The sequence below is a fragment of the Heterocephalus glaber genome, unplaced genomic scaffold (genome assembly GCF_053883595.1).
Source record: "Heterocephalus glaber isolate CG9 unplaced genomic scaffold, H.glaber_assembly_v1.0 deba00001428, whole genome shotgun sequence".
Taxonomy (NCBI): domain Eukaryota; kingdom Metazoa; phylum Chordata; class Mammalia; order Rodentia; family Bathyergidae; genus Heterocephalus; species Heterocephalus glaber.
Window position 1 is genome coordinate 18,321,305 of NW_028258293.1, and position 17,270 is coordinate 18,338,574.

The 17,270-nt window shown below is 36.9% G+C and overlaps 1 long non-coding RNA gene across 1 annotated transcript in view; it reads left to right on the top strand.

The window, feature by feature from the left end:
* Window positions 1-17,270, top strand: part of LOC110350528 (uncharacterized) — a 114,655-nt gene that overhangs the window by 2,457 nt on the left and 94,928 nt on the right. The window lies entirely within an intron of this gene.

A 17,270-nucleotide genomic window follows, 5' to 3' on the forward strand; every position in this document is an offset into this window, starting at 1 on the left:
TCTTTACTTGTCTTAGGTTTTATCACTCTCCTCAAGCCCTATGCCATCCCTCACCACTCGTCTTTGTTGCATAGCTTTTCTTCCTAAGGACATTGAGGCCATGATATAGTTTGGATCTGGAGTGTCCTCCAATGTCTCATATATTGAATGTAGGCTGCCAGTTTGTGGTGCTACTGGGAGTTGGTGAAAACATAAGTGAGTGGAGGAAAGTTGGATCCTTGTAGGTGTGCCCTCGAAGGGGATATCCGGACCCCAATTCTTTCTCTCCTCCTCTATAGTTCTCTCACCTCCATGAACTGAACAGCTTTCCTCTGCCAAGCACTTCTTTTCAGAAGCACTTCTACATAATTTTGGGAAAAAATCATTTCACAGTTAAATGATTAGGGCCTAGTTTTCCTGCCTACCGGCCAACTATGGCATGTCAAGACATAACTCCATTTCCCCCTCTGGTCACAGCTAAGACCTCAGTCAGTGGTCGGGTGGTGCTGTGATGCTCTAGGGCAAGATTACACAGTTGAGGACATCCTAGGGAGGAACAAAATCTTCATCTGCAAAGTTCCTCATTGTTCCAGGATTTTCATCTCTGCTGCCCTTTGAGTCACCTTTTACAGTTGTTACTCTCCCATGTACTGAACTCTTTGCCCCAAGTCATTTGTTACATTTATTTCTCCTGATGTACTGAATAAAGGTGTGGCAAGCTCCGGGCTTTCATCTTTGCAGCCCAGAGCAGCACTGATGAGGCCCAAAGCTCAATTTCTTCTCTGAATCTCATTTTTTCTATATTTTCTGTCTACTAAGTTAACTTTCTTTGCACTGTTGTGGCTCACAGGAGACTAGGACTTACTGCAGAGGTTCTAGTAATGTCTCCTTTCCCTGTTCCATGCAACTTCTGCCATGGTGGACAGCCTGCCACAAGCCCAAAAGCAACAGGGCCAAGTGATTGTGGATTGAAACCTCTGAAGCCATGCTCCAAAATAAATCTTCATCCTTTGAAGTTGTTTACCATGGGTATTTTATCATAGCAATAGAAAGTTGTCTACCACAGGCCATTTCAGTTACTTCACTTTTCCCTTTGACTTACTCTGACTGAACTTTGGCCCCACCATTTCCTTTAGATCAAATGCCTCAAGAGCATTCCAATGGTCAGTTCTCAGTCTTCTTATAACTTGAATGGTCAGCAGCATTAGACATAATCGGTGCCTTGTTCTTTCTTGATCACTTTCTTTGATTGGTTGTGGGCACACCACACCGTCTTTGGCTTCTTTTCACCTAGTAGCTGCTCCACCTCAATTTTTCCCAGCTTCTTCTCTTTTTTCTCCCAACTTCTAAATGTGTGAGTCTCTCAGATCTCTTTTCTTGGCCTTCTCTCTGCTCTTTCTTATTCACTGGAAAGTTGCATCTGGTCCTTGGGTTTTACATTCCATCTATAGGCTGATCATTTTGAAATGTAAATTTCTATACTCAGTGTCTTCCCAGAATTTCAGACTTGGATTTCCAACTGCTTACTTGGCATATTCCCTTGGATCCCTGATAGACATCTTAGACTAAATAAGTCTAAAATAAAGCTTTGGATTTCTCTCTGCCAAACTGCTCCTTTTCAGCCTCCCCTACACTTCGATTCTTCTTTCTGCATTTAAGCTGTTAAAACTAATCTTCATTCCATTCACCTTTCTCCAAGCCAATATTATTTCTCAATGGGGCAACTACAAAAATCTCTCTACTCTCACACTTGCTTTGCCTGCATTTTCATAGAAAAGCCAGAGCGATCACCTAGCAATTTAAGTCACATAAGATCACTCCAGGATTAAAACTTTCCACAAACATCACATGATACTTCAAATAAAGTCTAGGTTCCTTAACTTTACTTAGAAAGTTCTATGTGATCTGGCCACTGCCTGTCTCTCTGATCTTGCTTTGCTCTCCTTTCTCCTTTGCCCATTCTAGTCCAACACTGACCTGCTTTGGATTCTTCCAACACCAGAAGCCACTTCTTTCTCTGCCTTTTCTTAGCAAGGCTAAATGGCATCTCCTCAGAGAAGTGTCCCTGACACTTCTCTGGTCTTTGGGTATTACATTCCATCTATAGGCTGATCATTCTGAAATGTAAATTTTTATAATCAATATCTTCCCAGAATTTCAGACTTGGATTTCCAACTTTCTCCTCAGAGAAGTGTCCCTGACCACTCAGTTCTAAAGGAGTCCAAACCATATTGCATCATTCTATTTTAAACATATGCATGACACCTATCTCTATTGAATATTTTTCTTATTTCATTGATATTGTTTGTCCCAACTAGATGGTCATCAGAAATGTTGTTTTATTTATTCCTGCATCCTCTGCACAATTTGACACAACAGCCATGGACACCCACAAGACAATTGTGTATGTGTGTGTGAGTCTGAGGTACAGGAGAATATACTGGAGATGTGATCAGCTGAAAATCTTAGGCAATACTTTGCCAAGACTTGGTAATTTTATCTGTCATATATTTCTCTATTCCTACACTTTCCCTTTATCATCACAGAGATGGAGAAAGCATGGGGCTAGCATCATCTCTTTCCATTATTACTTCTATAGTTTCCCAACTGGTCTCCTTACCTTTGATCTTGACTGGTCCATAATTTTTCCACCACAGTTTCTAAAACACAAGTCGGATGTGTCTCTCTCCTGCTTAAAATGTTTCAAAGGCTCTAGGTTATTTGCAAGATAAAGTGAATTGTCTAACATGGCATAAAAGGGCAACCATTTTCTCCTTGCTCTTCTTTCTATTTTGTTCTCTAGGAATACCCAGCTATTTACAGGTCTCTGTGTTTTCCCACATCTCTTTGCCTTTTCTCTTGCTTTCCACAGTTGCCTTGGAATGTCTGGCATTTAGAACCAATGTAACCTTAGGACATTACTTATACTTCTGAACCTTAGTTTTTCTAATAAATGGAATTTTTCACAGGGACAGCAGGAAGATCAGATGATAGCATATTCAGATAGCATGCTCTTATTCAGATAGGATGCTCCTATTTTTATCAGCTTTGTAAGTATTAATGATGCCACTACATAATAATATGGGGGAGCTAATATAGGATTTCTGGTAGTTTATTTCTTTTTTCCTTAAATTCTTTTATTGGTACATTTTAGGTATACAACACAATTACATTTCTCATTGGGAACTTATACCTTTACATGATGCATCTTGGTTCTTATTTTTTCCCCATACCTAGCCCTCCCTTCACCCCCTCTACCCTTCCCTATTTATAAAGACTTTATTTCCATTTTTTCCATTTCTCATCATTTTTCCTTTCCCTTCTTTCCTTTCCCCTGCCCCTCCCACTTCCCCTACCCATTTGGACCTTTTCTTCCTATTTTGCATTCTCGATTATTCATTCTAAACATTGGTACATTTTAGGTATACAATATAATGACATTCATCATTGGAAATTTGCTCCTTTACATAATCTCTCTTGGTTCTTATTTTTCACCCTTGCCCAGCCCTCCCTTCAACCCCTCCATTCCTCCCTATTTACAAAGATTTTGTTCTTATTTTTCTATTTTCTCATATTAATTCCATTCCCTTCTTTCCTTTCCCCTACCCCTCCCACTTCCCCCTCCCCTTTGCCCCTTTTCTTCCTATTTCACATTACCTATTATACATTTAGTCCTTATTTACGCTTCCAGTTTCTCACACCAGAGAAACTATTTGGTATTTATACATGTGTGTCCTATTTATTTCATTTAAGAGTATTGTCTCAATATGCATCCATTTAGCTATAAATGTCTCTAATTTCTAATTTTTTTATGGCTGAGTAGTACTCCGTATTATAAAAAAACCCACATTTTCTTTATCCAGTCTCCAGTTGATGGGCATTTGGGCTGTTTCCAAGTTTTAGCTATTACAAACTGCGCTGCTATGAACATGGGTGCACATATATCACTGTGGTATGATTCTTTTAATTCTTTGGGGAAGATCCCCAGCAGTGGAATAGCGGGGTCAAATGGGACTTCCAGTCCTAGTTCTTTGAGGTATCTCCATACTGATTTCCACAGTGGTTGCACCAGTCTACACTCCCAGCAGCAGTGGAGCAGTGTTCCTCTTTCCCCACAGCCCCGCCAGCATTTGTTATTGGTTGATTTCATGATAGCAGCCATTCTTTTTGGAGTGAGGTGGAATCTCAGTGTTGTTTTCATTTGCATCTCTCGAACCAGTGATGCTGAACATTTTCTCATATGTTTATTTGCTATTTCTAGTTCTTTGTCTGAGAAATGACTGTTCATTTCAGATGCCCATTTTTGGATTGGGTCTTTAAATTTGGGAGGTCTGATCTTTTGAAGTTCTTTATGATTTGAGATAGTAGACCTTTGTCTGAAGAAAAACAGGTGAAGATTTTTTCCCACATTGTGGATTGCCTCCTCACACTGCTGGTGGTTTCTCTTACTGTGCAGAAGCTTTTTAATAAGAAGAGATCCCTCTTGTTGATTGTTTGTGCTAGTTCACGGGTGACTGAGGTTTTGTTCATAAAATCTTTTCCTACACGGATGTCTTCAAGAGTTCTACCTAACCTCTGTTCCAACTGGTTCAGAGTTTCTATTTTAATATTTAGATCTTTAATCCATTTTGATTTTAGTTTAGTGCATGGTGAGAGATATAGGTCTAGTTTTAATCTTTGACAAGTTGAAACCCAATTTTTCCAGCACCATTTATTAAAGAGGCTATCTTTCCTCCAGTGAGGGTATTTGGCTCCTTTATCGAAGATGAGATGGCTGAGTGTGTCTGGACTTGTTTCTGCATCTTCTAATCTGTTCCACTGGTCCTCAGGTCTGTTTCTTTGCCAGTACCATGCTGTTTTTATCACAGTAGCTTTGTAGTATAGTTGCAGGTTGGGGATTGTGATACCCCCTGCCATGTCTCTGTTACTTAGAATTGCTTTTGCTATTCTGGGTCTCTTCTTGTTCCAAATGAATTTTTGGATTGTTTTCTCGAGGTCTATGAAGTATGCTGCTGGGATCTCAATTGGAATTGCATTGAATCTATATAGCAGTTTTAGAAGTATGGCCATTTTCACTATATTAATCCTTCCTACCCAGGAGCAGGGGATGTCTGTCCATATTCTGATATCCTCTTCAATCTCTCTTTTCAGAGTGCTATAGTTTTCAGAGAAGAGGTCTTTGATTTCTTTCATTAGGTTGATTCCTAGGTATTTCAATTTTTTGGATGCTATTGTGAAAGGAATTGTTTGCCCTATTTCTCTCTCAGTGGGTCTGTTGTTCATGTGGAGGAAAGCTATTGATTTTTGGGTGCTGACCTTGTATCCATCCAACTGCTCTACTGAATTTGGTTATTAAGTCTAGAAGACTTTTGGTGGAGTTCTTGGAGTCTTCTGTATAGAGTATCATGTCATCTGAAAATAATGACAATTTGACTTCTTCATTTCCCATCTTTATTCCTTTTATTTCTTTCTCTTGTCCAATTGCCGACACTAATGTTTCCAAAACTATATTGTACAAGAGTGATGATGGTGGACATTCTTGTCTTGTTCCTGATTTTAGTGAGAAGGATTTCAGTTTTTGACCATTTAGGATGATATTGGCTGTTGGTTTTTCATAGATGGCTTTTATCAGATTGAGGTAGAGACCGTCTATTCCAATTTTCTGTGGGGTTTTTATAATAAATGCATGTTGTATTTTGTCAAATGCCTTTTCTGCATCTATGGAGATAATCATATGGATTTTGTACTTGGCTCTATTGATATAATGTATTACATTGATTGATTTGCATATGTTGAACCATCCCTGGATCCCTGGGATGAATCCCACTAGGTCAGGCTGTATGATATTCTTGATTGTCTTCTGCATTCTATTTGCCAGTATCTTATTAAGGATTTTTGCATCTATGTTCATTAGTGAGATTGGCCTATAGTTCTCCTTTTTGGTTGGGTCTTTCTCTGCTTTGGGGATCAAGGAGATGCTTTCTTCCAGGAATGAATTTGGGAGTATTGCTTCCCTTTCAATTTCATTGAAGAGTTTAAACAGTAGTGGCAGCAGTTCCTCTCTAAATGTCTTGTAGAATTCAGCAGTGAAGCCATCAGGGCCCGGGCTTTTCTTAGTTGATAAGTTTTTAATTACATTTTCAATTTTATTGATTGATATTGGGTTGTTTAGAATTTTTAGGTCTTCTTTGTTCAACTTTGGCAATTCATATGTATCTAGGAATGTGTCCATTTCTTCTGTATTTTCCATCTTATTGGCATATATGTTCTGGAAGTAGGTATTGATGATCCTCTGGATTTCTGCTGGGTCTGTTGTCATTTCACCCTTTTCATTCCTAATTGCATGAATTTGGGCCCTTTCTTTCCTTTTTCTGATAAGGTTGGCTAAGGGTTTGTCAATTTTGTTGATTCTTTCAAAGAACCAACTCTTGGCTTCATTGATTTTTTTTGTATCATTCTCTTAGTCTCCATTGCATTGATTTCTCCTCTGATCTTTATAATTTCCTCCCTTGTATGAGCTTTGGGGTTGTCCTGCTCTTCTTTTTCTAGATGCTCGAGGTTCAGCATCAGTTTGTTTAATTGGGCTCGTTCTGTTTTCCTAATATGCATATTCATTGCTATGAATTTCCCTCATAAGACTGCTTTCATTTTGTCCCATAGATCCCGATATGTTGTATTATCATTGTCATTTAATTGAAGGAACTGTCTGATTTCTTCTTTAATTTCCTCTGTGACCCATTGGTTATTCAGAAGTGTGTTGTTCAATTTCCATGTGTTTATGAAATTTTTCCAGTTTCTTTTGCTATGGATCTCCAATTTCATTGCACTATGGTCTGATAATATACAGGGGATAACTTCAATTCCTTTGCACTTACTTAAACATGTTCTATGTGTGAGTATGTGGTCTGTTTTGGAGAATGACCCATGTGCAGCTGAGAAGAACGTATATTCTGATTTTGTGGGGTGGAAGACTCTGGAAACATCTGTTAAGTTCATTTGTTCAAGAGTTTGATTGAGTTCTAGTATTTCATTACTTATTTTTAGTCTAGTTGATCTATTTGTGACAGTGGGGTGTTGAGGTCCCCCACTACAATTGTATTAGTGCATATATGACTTTTCATGTCCGTTAGTATTTGTTTTATATAGTTGGGTGCACTAGTGTTTGGTTCATAGATATTTATGATTGTCATCTCTTCCTCTTGGATTCTTCCCTTTACAAGGATGTAGTGTCCTTCTTCATCTCTCTTAATCAGTGTTGGTTTGAAATCTCCTTGATCTGCCAAGAGGATAGATACTCCTGCTTTTTTTCAGGTTCCCTTCACATGGAGTATTGTTTTCCACCCTTTAACTTTCAGTCTGTGAGTTTCCTTTTGAATTAAGTGTGTTTCTTGTATGCAGCATATTGTTGGGTTTTGCTTCTTGACCCATTCTGTCAGTCTATTTCTTTTGATTGGTGAATTGAGGCCATTAACATTGATGGTTATAACTGAAACATATTGACTTGTCATTGCCATGCCTTTTTCTTTTTGTTGGATTCTCCCCCTTTACATTTAATTTCTTGTCGTGCCAGATGGGTTCATTCTGCTTTGCTTCCTGGGGTTGTGATCCTCAATGTCTGTTCCTAGGATATTGTGTAAAATTCTTTGGAGTGCTGGTTTGGTATTCACAAAGTTCCTAAGGTGCTCTTTGTCATGAAAGTATCTTATTTCTCCATCAGTTTTGAAAGATAGTTTTGCAGGGTGCCTCAATCTGGGTTGGAGGCTGTTTTCTTTTAGGGCTTGGAATATGTCACTCCAAGGTCTTCTTGCCTTAATGGTTTGTGTTGAGAAGTCTGCTGTGATTCTGATGGGCTTTCCTTTGTATATGCTTTGTTTCTTTTCTCTAACTGCTTGTAGAACTTTGTTCTTCTGTTGAGTTTCTGGAATCTTAACATTTATATGCCTATGTGTAGATTTTTTTGATCAAGGCTATTTGGAGACCTATATGCCTAACTTATCTGTATGTCAAGTTCTTTTCCCCTGCTTGGGAAGTTTTCTGCAATTACTTCTGTGAACAGTTTTTTTATGTCATCTGCATTCTCTCCTGTTTCTTCATTGACTCCAATCAGTCTTGTTATTCTTCTTTGCATCGTCTAGCAGCTGCTGGATCGATTTCACGTGTTCCCTTATAATTTTGAAGCAATTTTTCTTTTCCTGGTCACTAATTGCAATCTTATCTTCTATATCTGAAATTCTGTCCTCACATTGGCTCATTCTCCTGCCTAAGCTTTCAGTGGAGTTTTTAATCTCCTGGAAATCTATTTGCATCTGTTTTATGGATTCCATTTGTTTCCTGTGTTGGGATTCCATCATGTTCCTCTGGTCCTCTGAAGATTTATTAATCATGTCTTGCACTAGGAGCACAATTTCTCCTGTTATCTAAGAAATTATTTCTGATTTCATTTTTCCCAGATCCTCTTTTGTTGCCAGTCAGTGGGTCCAGGTGGTTGAGTATCAGAGTGTTCCATCTCATTTCCCTTTGGGGTTACTGTAGGTGATCTGGAAGTCTGGTTTTGAGACTTATTTACGTGTTTTCTCATTTCAACGAGGTGGGGACAGGGGTGTGCTCTTGGAGCGTGCAGGGCTCACCTCCTCTGATCTGGGAGAGGTGGGACAGGGGCTGGGAGCGGCAGTAGGGATGGTGGCCCAAAAGCCCTTTGCTCTGGGCTTGGAATGGTGGGAGGGATGGTGGCTGGGAAGCCCCTGCCTCTGGACCAGGAACAGTGGGAGGGCAGCTCAGAAGCCCCTACCTCTGGGCCGGGAGTGGCCTCTGATAGTTTCTTGACTTCTCTTAGGGGGAGGTAAGCAGATCTGATTAAGAATTTAAGCTATCAGCTCTCAGTTCTCTGATTTAGCTTCTTCCTTATGCTGTCTAGAAGCCTTGAGACCTGCGTAATTCCCACCCCAGGATTCTCAAATGTGAGATGAGACACTTGTCACTCACTGGGCTCCCAGATCCTGTGTGGCTATACTCTGGGTGAGGATCAGTTGGGATTGCCCAGCATTCCCATGATTTGGGATTGTAAACCAAGGCTTTGGAAGATTCTCCTCAATCTTTCCCATGGCCTTGCAAAACTGCTAGGCTTCAGGGATATGCCAGAGCCTCCTGGTGGTGGCCTCTGGGCACAAGAATAGCCATAACAATAGGATGGAACTTGACAGGTTTAAAGTATTTTGGCACCAGTTATTTTACTCTCATTATCAGCGGTTTAGGCATCCAATATAGCCCAGGCTGTGAAGAAGGATAATGACAACTTCTTACCCTTCAGGTTGTGGTGGGAAAGATGAGAAAAGGGCTTTGGTTCCAGCATAATATATTAGCTCAGAATACTTCCCAGGAAAAAAAGCAGGATTGCTGCGCATAATGACAACTTTTGACCAGACCATAATGGGATCCAGGTGAGCCATGTTATCTGGTGATTTTGATGATTAGAATCTACTTTAAAGATTTAGCTGCTCTGAGTTCTGTGAATTTTAAATAGTCTGGTAGTCAGTTTGGCTAAAACGGAAATGTACTTAGTGAATTTAAAAATTAAGCTAATAAATACCAGCCACAGTTAGATACTGAGTTAGTGCTGTGCTAAATTCTAAGATGACTCATGGTCCCACCCTTAATAAACTCATAGTCTGGTGGGGATTATATGACAGACAAATAACTGAAATAGAAGTGGAAAATCATAATGATTCAATACAAGTATAAACAAAATATAAAGTAAGTTCTGGGGAGGAAGAGATAGCTTTTAGCTGGTGAAAGATCTGAAGTAAATTTTCAGACCAGGAAGCATTTGAACTGAAACTTTAAGGGATTAGGCATTTAGAGGCATACTGGGTGGAACTGTGTCTGGAAAGTCTGGGTATATGTAGAATGGCCGGATGTTTTGCTTGATAATGAAGATTGATTGGAAAGGTAGACTGAGGCTAGATTCTAGCAGATCTTCACTGCCTATGTAAGCAGTTTGGATCTTATTCTTTAGGCAAAGAGCATAACTTGATGAACCACGTGTTCTAGGAGGGACTGTTGATAGGATTGTGGGATGGATGGGAGGATGGAAATGATGGAATATAGAGAGACATTAAGTGACTGTTAGGATAGTTTAGGCAAGTAGAATGGATAGGAGAGGGCAACCTAAATGTTTTGGAGTAGAATTAACACAACTTGACAACTGATTATAAAGAGAGGCAAAGGATAGAGATAAATAAAATATGCTATGAAGTTTCCAAGCATGGGTGGCTGGGACTATTGCAGAATCAGTAGGGTGCAGAAGCAAAGCATATTTGAAAGATAGGGAAGCAGTTCTATTTTGGATAGAGGAGTTTGAGATGTCTGTGGGACGTTGAGGTCAAACTGTAGACTTGGAATATGGAAAGGAAATGACTCAGAAACGTAGATTGCGAGATTATCTGTGCTGAGAAAGCAAAGTAGTGGAACTCAGTAAGAATTTGGAAGGGAAGGGAAATCTGTTTTTTTTTTTCTTTATAGAGAAAGAGTGAGAGGCATGTGAAAGGGATCACGTGCTCAGAAACATTTTGAATCTTAGTTCTGTTGCATACTCTGTGTGACTTGGTCAAGTTACTCTCTCTAAGCCTCAGTTTTCTCATCCCTAAAATGGAGTAGAAAATAGCATTTTGTTCAGAGGGGCAGTGAATATTAAAGCAGATAATATGTGAAAAATATAATATAAATGCCTGTCATATAAATGCTAGTTATATATATGCTAGCTATTTAAAAATATTCCCACTAAGAATGGAAATGATTATGGACAGAAACTTGGGGGCATTGATATTTTTAAGGAGTGAAGGCGATAGGAAGAAATACCAGAAAAGGATCTCTGGACTATAGTGTTGTAGCATCAGGGGAGTGATTCAGGGACTTAGTAGCTACTGTTATCACTTTAGGGGAGAAGCTATGTAGATAAGCACAAAGGAAATACCATTCAATTTGGAAGGGGAATTTGTTAGTATTTCCCTTCCCCTAGGAGTGCTGTAACAAAGTACCACACACTGGGTGACTTAAATAACAAAAACATATTGCCTCACAGTTGTAAAGGCTAGAAGTCCAGGACTGAGGTGTCCTTATGATAGGTTTCTTCTGAAAACTATGAGGGAGAAATCTGTTCCGTGCTTTCTTCTAGCTTTTGCGGTTAGTCTTTGGTACTCCTTGGCTAGTAGTTGCACCATCTTAGTCTTGGACTTTTTGTTCAGTTTGCCTTTTCCTTGTGTATACGTCTATGTTCAAATTTTCTGCTTTATAAAGATACCAGTCGCATTTGATTAGGAGTCCATTCTACTCCAGTATGATCTCATCTTAACTCATTAGATCTGCAACTACTGTGTTTCTAGATGGGGTCACACTCTGAGGCACTGGGGTTTAGAATTTCAACATGTGAAATTTGTGGGGACATAATTCAACCCCTCGCAGAGAACGTGGTCTCTGGGAGAACTGTTTCAGCAAAAGTCAGATGGTGCACAGGGGAAGAAAAGTAAGAAACTGAAACTCAAATGGAAGAGAAGAGAGGAGCAAGGGATAAATTGAAGGGTGTGGACCATTGAAAGCAGAGACATTTGTATTGAGAACAAAGCAAAATAGACCAGTAAGTATGAATCTGGGTCCCTTTTCTGGATTGTAGCAGGTGTACTTTTCTCATCTCCCTGCCAGGCTCCACACTCTTTTTTTCTTAATCTGAATTACACAGGAAATTGTTTTATTTCTCCAGTTTATTCAGAGAGAATCATTACAGAGAGAAATAAACCGAGCACAGCAAGCAACCCTGATTTACACTACACTGTGGAAATATGAGAGGAGGGAAAAGGAAGGAGGCCCTTCTTAGGATACAACCAGAGCATATGTCCTTGTAGGATTTCAATATTTCTTTAATTTTTCTAACCAAGGCCGATAATGTAGCTTAGAATGAGGAATATTGCCTTTGAGAAAAAGCTTTAAAGATAGTAATAATCTTAATTAAATACTCTTTCACATTCAGAAGGGAACAAAATTATAAATGTACATACTTCTAAGCATATGTTCTTTTTAATGATATTAATATATCTCTAGAGATAGTAGCAAAGCTTTTTCCTAATGAGGTAGTATTTTATTAAACCAAATGAAATCCCATGTTACTTTGAATATCATTTTCTAGAATTAAATAACATTCAGAGTCTCAAAATGAGAGGGTGTTTGTTTTCGTCCATGGAAATTATTGATGCTAGTGAAAAGTCAGTTTTAGAACAAAGGAAACAAATGAATCTGTTCGTTAAATGAAGACAATTCGAATTCCCCAAGTTTTGCCCAACACATTTTATTGCTGATCCTACCCATGATAGTATTTTTAAAGAAAAAATTAGAATAATTTAAATTTTGTAAAATACATAATTCACTCAGTTGACTAATCTTTTCAACCAAGTAAGCCAAAATAATTTACATTTACAAATTTAGCTTTAATTACCCTCTGGGTTATGGTGTGAAAGTGACAGGAAGACTAGGCTAAATGCCAAAAGACTAAACCTCAAACTCCGATTTTGTCATTAAAGAGAAAAAAAGGGAAATTTTGAAAAATTACAAATCATAAAAACTAAAGTAATTGTAAGGACTATTACACACACCTATATGGCAAAACATTTGAACAGTTGATTTCCTAGCAGAATCTAAATTCCTCAAAGGAATAAACTGAAGTGGAAAATGTGAATGCACCAATTACTATTCAGGGTGTTACAAAGGTGATTACAGAGGTATAACTGATGAAGACAATAGGACCAGACAGATTCACTGTTGAGTTTTGTCTCATTTTTAAATAATAGATAATTGAAATGTTTCATAAACTAGTCTAGGCCATAGACAAATGATCACATGTGAATAGAGATGCAAAATTTCTAGCAAATTAAATAAAATAAAATCTAACAGATTCTAGCAGTATATGAATGATAAAACATGTTTTGTTTATTCTAAGAATTCAAATATAGTTTAATATTAGGAAGTTTAGCATCATAATCCATCTATTGATAAGTTAAAGGAGAAAATAAATCAGCATATCAATTGAAAAGACATTTGATTGAATTTAATAACTTTCTAATAAAAATTTCCAATAAAAGAAGTAGTATTTATTAAAAACAAATAGTCAATGTCATCCTAAATGGTAAAATAGTACAACCATTTCAATTTAAATGAAAACTATACAATAATGCTTATTCTTGATTTTTTTAACATTATATTGGAGGTTCTTGAAAATATAATTAATAAAATACACTAATCAGTAAAAATACTGGAAAAGAGAAAAAAAATAATTTCTTCTGACCATATGGTCATGTGTATCGAAATCCAGAAAACCACAGTAAAAACTTTTACAGTTAATAAAAGATTGGCTAGATGTCTAGGTGCAGGATAAATACGTAAAATTTAGCAATTTTTATCTAATATAAAATAAACAGCTATAAATGAAATATTAACAAGTATTCAATGAATAACAACAAAGTGAAACAGGAAGAAATTTAACAAGAAAGGTGTATGGCTTATGTGAAGCAAATAATTCATTTGAAGTTATGTGTCACATGGACTGGGGATTTAGCTCAGTGGCTCCAGCACCTGCCTCGCAAGTGCAAGGTCCTGAGTTTGATCCCTGGTGCCAAAAAAAAAAAAAGTTATGTGTCATAGAAAGACATACAATAAGAATATAAACAAATAGAGATGCCATGTTTTGGAGTGGAAAGGTAATATTGTAAGTTGTCAATTATTTCAAAATTAATATATAATTTTAACACAATTCTTATTAGGATCTCAGTGGCTTTGAAATGAGAGATGGTTTGATAAAATGATCTTAAAATTTATATAGAAGATAAATGCCCAAAGGTGGTACAGAAAAATATGCTAAGAAAGCTAGTGAGAGTGTACAAGCTATCAAAGCATACTGTAAATTAAATATCTTATTGGTATAGGAATAGGCAGATAGGTTAAAAACTCTGCTAAGAGATCCTGGAATATATAAGCATTTTATATATTAGGAAGGTGGTAGTTTAGGTCAGAGGGAAAAGAATGAATTCTATAATAATTGTTCCTAGCTATCCATTTAAAAGAAAAACTTGGATACCTATGTTATACATTTAAAAATAAGTTAAGAATTATTGTAAAAACTAAATATAAAAAATTAGTAAGATTTTGCAAGATAATTTGGGAAATCTATATTCCTAGATTTTCTAAAAATGATTAAGGAGGGGAGAATGACTCTTTTAATCAAATATTAATCATATTTATTATAAAAATTCCCACTGTACAATGGCAAGGATGTCACGGGCAAAGTCAATAGACAGATGATTAATTTGGAAGAAAATATTGTAATGCCAGTAGTAGTAAAAGATTTATAGTAAAAATATGCTAAAAGCTCTTACAAATGGGAACAAACCATGAACCTTTCAGTTAAAAAGGCTAAATCACATAAATGGACACTTGTAGATGAGTAAATCCTTCGCCATCCTACATTGGAGGCAGCCAATTATGGACTGAAACCTCTACGAGCTGTTAGCTCAATAAACCCCTTCCCCGCTAACTTTGGGTGTTGGGTATTTTGTCTCAGCCATGAGAGAAAAAGTAACTAGGACACTAGATCATTGAGATGGACTTTTTGTGGTACTTGGAGATGAGCAGTTAGTAAACCCAACATAATTTCTTGCATAAGTTCCTATAAATTTAAGTGATTTTACATTTTTCCAATTTAAATTTTTGTTGTACTGAATTTGTTTTTATTGAGGTTGATTCTTTTCCAAATACATTTTTTTTCTTTTTTGGTACCGGGGATTGAACTCAGGACCTTGCACTTGCAAGGCAGGCAGCGGAAGCACTGAGCTATATCCCTGGCCCCCAAATACATTTTTGACAAACACTCATCTAATTAGCTTTTTTTCATTTCTAAACTGATTATAATTTTTTATTATTGTTTTCTTTTTGGTCATCAGTTTTAGCAAGTACAATTCTCAGGTTAATTCATTAGATTGAGATTTTTGTGATGATTCTATTCTTTTTCATAGAAATTTTAGTTCAAAATTTTCTATTTTCAATATTTCCTAAAATCTGTGGTTTTTGGGGTCATTTTGCGTCAGTAACACATTTTATTGTCTAAAGCTTTCACCCCTGCTAATTTTACTTTGTACAGATTGCTTCTGCAAGTGCTATTTGTTACACATTGGATGCACTAGTCATTTATCTTTTGTGACACAAAGAAGAAAGCAGAAGAATAGAACATAGATGTAAGATCTGAATGCACAATGAAATAAAAATGTTTTGGAGGTAAAAAAAAATTAGAGTCAATCCCAGCACTCTGGGTCACTAAGGCAGGAGGATTACAAGTTTGAGCCCAGTCCAGGCCATTTAGCAACTTAGTGATAGCTTGGCTCAAAGTAAAAACAAACAAACAAACAAACAAACAAGGGCTGGGGAGGAAGCTCAGCGCAAAGGTCTGGATTTATTCTCTAGTACCACCAATCACACACATACACAAAAGAAATGAACGAAAGAAGTTAGGGTCAAAATATTTTTCCTTGTGTCTGAGACAAGCAAGTTCTTAGAAATTACTAATTATTATTGTTATTACTTGAAGGTATAATTAATACCTTCATTTATAAATCTGACTCTATTTGGCCATCTTGGTTGACTTTTGGTTGGGAATAGAGAGGCAACATTTTTTGTAGAGCTGGGGTCAGGACAGATCAAGCAAAGTAGGCCAAGTGAAAGATCCAAAAAGGTGGAGTAGGAAGTGTCCAACTGAGAAAGCATATTCAGGTTGAAGGGGACCTTGCTACTTAGTTCCTGCTAATTACTGTTATGAAAGAAAGTGGGTCATGTGTTGCGGTGTCTTCAGATTTTTCAACATGGTGGAAAAAAACCCCTATTTTTTTTCCCCATTAAGTTTATTGGTACATTTTAGGTATAAAATACAGTTACAGTCATCATTGGGATCTTGTACCATTACATGAGTATCTTGGTTCTTATTTTTTTCCCCTTCCCCTGCCCTCCCTTCACCCCCTCCACTCTTCCCTATTTGCAAAGACTTTGTTTCCATTTTTTTCCTTTTCTCATATTTTTTCTTTTCCCTTCTTTCCTTTGCCCTACCCCTCCTACTTCCCCTGCTCCTTTAGACCTTTTCTTCCTATTACACAATATCAATTATACATTTTTAAAATTACAATATCAAGACCTAGGAGACATTACCACAGATTTTACAGAATTTAAAATGATATAGAAAGTATATTACAAAAATTTTTTTTGAAATAAATTTGACAACTTCTAAGAAGTACCTTGGAAGACAAATTAATAAAACTAACTCTGGAGGAAATATAAAATTTGAATAGCACCTATTAAAGAAAGTATATTCCTAGCTTGAAAACCTACCTATATGACAACAACAGGCTCATAAACATTTTAACTGATAAATTATATTAAACATTTAAAGCAGAAAAAAGAAGGAACACTTCTCCCCTCATTTTAGGAAATCAACATTGTACTAATCCTAAAACTGGATAAAGATAATAGAAGAAAAAAGTATGAACATACATAGAAATTTGTTTAACAAAACAAACTATTAAAATTCAGATCTGGCAGTACGTAGAAAGTGGTTTTATTATAGGGATGGCAGTATTGGTTCAGCATTGGAAGATCTACCCCCAAAAGTCATCATTTTAACAGAGGAAAGAAAAAAGCCATACGATCCTGTAACTAACTAGAGAAAAAGTATTGGACTAAATTCTACAGCTGTTCATGGTAAAAGCTATCAGGAGATTAGAAGTAGAACAGAACCTTCTCAACAGATCAAAGACATGTACTCCATACTTCCAGCAAAAATGCCTTATATGAATGGAGAAGATACAATGCTTTTTCCCTAAGGTGGGGAACAAAGGCAGATATGCCTAGTCTTCATCTGTCCATTAAACTTTGAAACATAGGCCTAAACCAAAATAGTCTGGCAATAAAATGACACAACTAGGATAGGATTGGCAAGGTAGAAGCAAAATCTTTATGTGTAGATAAAATGATCATCTAGAGAGAAAATACTAAGAAATCTCTAGGAGCCCCTTCAACTTGTATTTGAATTTAGCAGGATTAGGAAACACAAGGTATGTATATATAAATTCAGGTGTATGTATACTTGGGATAAATGAAGAATTGGATATTGAAATTTAAAAGTTATGTAGGAGTACAAAGGACCGAGAAAAGTAAAACGAAAAAGAAAAAAAAAACAGTGTTGGAAGACATTTAGTACCTAATTTTAAGAC